We start from the raw sequence: 3,228 nt of genomic DNA on the forward strand, positions 1-3,228 counted from the left end.
GAATGTTAGTTCTTAAAACAATATTTAACAGTACACGGCAATGTGCAATCTCATTTGCAATGATAAATACGCGGTCGTTTGAAGATGATTTTCACAAGTTTGTAATACATTTTTCTGCAAATTGATCGACGATCCGCATTTTTATGCACTTAAACTGCTTTAGTGTGTATAATTGTGTGTGTGCACTTTATTTGGAAATTTAAAAGAAGGCAAAACTCGAAGAGGCATTTAGTACATGAGCACCCTTAACATAGTATTTGCAGTATCTGCAGCTTCTCCCTTGATAGTTTGTTGATTCTTTGTTATCAGCGTTATAAAATAAACTGCACCGAACACAATAATATCACCCTCCATAATTGATAAATCAAAACACTATCAGTTCAATAACGCAATGTGTATTTGAAAAGTTCATCAGATCTACAGATGCACCCGCACTAAGAGAAAAATGTCGAATTCAAAGTGCATATGTGCGTCCCAAGACTCAGGCGCGAAGAGGCCGGAGTGGGAGCCGCAGTTACGGCTCGCCGTGACCGAGAAAAATCGGTTTACCCTTCCATAAAAATTTATCACTTCAAAAATTACAATAATTGCTCAAGGTGCATTTATCCAGCCTCAATATATTTTTGGCATCGAGGAACTAGTATATTACCCGCAGCTGTTATTTGAACAACATTATTTTTTATTTTACCACAAGCGTTTTTAATACTGCGAATCAATTTCTCACGGCTATTTACTGTCGTCTCAGAAACGATTGGTCTTAGATGTCCCCAAGCAAAATAGTTCAAAATATTTAGATCGGGCGAGCGTGGCGTTCAAGTCGCTGGTCAACACACACTGCAAGACACACGTTCGAAATAGACTTGTGACAATATTCAGCACAAACTTAAGTTGGCACAAATATTGATTTTCCATGGATTGCTGTACCGTTCAGTGAAATGTACAGTTGACGATACATAAAAGCAGACGACTACTAAGGGCGACTTTGCCTGATTTCGGTAAATCAGGCTTTGTGGAATAAGCCAAATATACGTACAATGTTTGTCACAAGCTTGTTTTAATTAGTAATTTATTTGGTTCTCTTCGATTTTCCAAATCTCTCAGCTACTATTTTCGTTGACCATCCGTCCTCGATTAATGTAATTATTCAACTTTTTTCAACTGACGACATTTTTTTCAACGACGCAAAAAGTTTTCAAATGCATCAATTAATAACCCTGCATATACGTTCCCCAAAATTAGTGGGGGGTGCCATTGCTTGAAACTTGTGGTTTTCGGACAACACCAGGCCCGGACCCAGCACAAACTGTGGTTAATCTCAACAGTAATAACCTAACACCTGAGGAGCACTCTGCTTTGGCGAAGGGAGAAAATAAGTTCAAAAATGGTTCCAATAGAGAAGGTGGTCATCTCTGAAACCGAAGCGGAGCTGCAAGGACTTCCGGAACAAGTTGCAAATGAAATACGGGTGGAAACCGCCCAAATCCTTCGGAGAGCAAAACCACCGCCAAGCAACGTAAGGGGAGAGGAACAACAAGCTCTGCAAGAAATAAGAGAGAACACCACGATCGTTGTCCTGCCAACTGACAAAGGCACTGCTACTGTCATTATGAACAGAGAAGACTATGAGCAGAAGATTCAAGACCTCCAGATACTTACACAAAGCTCAAGAAAGACCCAACTCAGGTAAAGTTCAGGAATATTAACCGCCTGATAAAAAAATGTCGTCATTGAACGAGACCGTCATGAAGAAAATCATTAAGTCAGAGGCCCTTCCACCACTTTTGTATGGATTACCCAAAATTCACCCTTTTCCGTTTTCCGTAGCTTTTCTTCTGCTACTACATGAAGGATCCACAGACACACATATCAGAGACTCTAAATGTTTTATTAGAACCAACGGACATGCTAGTCAGCTTTGATGTCGTGCCACTGTTCACAAAAGTGCCCATAAACGAATCCATACAACTAGATCCTGTGGAATGAAGACTTCCACGGACATAAGGAAAGAGTAACCATTAAGAGCCCACTCAGCCCGCTTGTAGCAATTGTCTTCATGGAGAAATTCGAGGAAATTGCTTTGAAAACCGCCCCCTTTAAACCGACCATCTGGTATCGATATGTCGATGCCACTTTCGTGATATGGAGACATGGATGCGACAACCTGGACAAATTCCTCGGCCACCTGAACAGACAACATCCAGATATACAATTTACCATGAAATATGAACAAAACCAACAGTTGGCCTTATTGGAAGTCTTGGTGTCTAGGAAAGGTAACCAATTGGACCATCATCTTCTTCTTAATATAACGTCTTGGCAGACGTGTAGTGACAAGTCATGAATGTAATTTCCGGTCTCCGTCAGGTCCCCTCAAGTGTATTGATTACCTGTTTGATGGTATAGCCCCATCGCGATCAATTAGCTGTTCCACGTAGAGCGGTCTCAATATCAGTGGGGAGAAGTTGCCCGATGGTATCTTTCCAGCGGCAGGGAGACCGTCCTCTACTACGCGCGCCGTTTGGCTTATCCTGCATTATTAATTTATCCATATTGTCACTTCTCGGTATACAGGGTCATTCAAAATTGACGTCATTCCTTTTAAGGGGTGATGGAGGCTCACTTGGGGAGTACGAGAAAAATATAGAAATTTTTTTTTCGAAAATTTCTAGAAGATATTAACAGTTGAAGATCGAATTTCAACTTTGTTATTAAGCATTATTTTGAAATGGTTCCATGTTTAATTGGTAGCATATTGGAATACTTAAGCATTCAAAAAGAAAAATTACTAACTTTGCTTCAAATTACAAAAAAATTTTATATCAAAAAAGTTCTCTTCTACAATTTTTTGATGAAAAGGCCCAGCACCAATGATGTCTTTTGTCATTAACAGATAGTTACAGGTGGATAACCCTTGTCAATAAAAACCGTAATTTGTCAAACTGTGACTTCTTTGAATTTCCTTTCACGAATTGGCGGATCTGCGATTAGTTCAGGGGAAATGCTACAGTAACATAGCATAAGCTGAAAGAACTCACGCCAACAAAGGGCGAGGAGAGTGGTTCCAGGAAGATAGTGTACGACAATCCATTTTCGCGTTCCAGGCACAGAGGAACAAGTATTGGACATAACCGAATCAGGGCCTTCCAGGGGCACTCAGAGCACAATAACTGACACTTTCCCAGGCACCAAATAAATACCGGCTACATTCCTACCACGTTTGTACGATAC

At 40.4% G+C, this 3,228-nt stretch overlaps 1 protein-coding gene across 1 annotated transcript in view; it reads right to left on the reverse strand.

Moving 5' to 3' along the window:
- LOC109542563 (replication factor C subunit 5) overlaps positions 1-3,228 on the reverse strand; it is a gene marked incomplete at its 5' end in the record, with an annotated part of 45,862 nt that overhangs the window by 2,506 nt on the left and 40,128 nt on the right.

Source organism: Dendroctonus ponderosae, unplaced genomic scaffold (assembly GCF_020466585.1).
Source record: "Dendroctonus ponderosae isolate FM_Combo_2020 unplaced genomic scaffold, Dpon_F_20191213v2 Dpon_F_20191213_3, whole genome shotgun sequence".
NCBI lineage: Eukaryota > Metazoa > Arthropoda > Insecta > Coleoptera > Curculionidae > Dendroctonus > Dendroctonus ponderosae.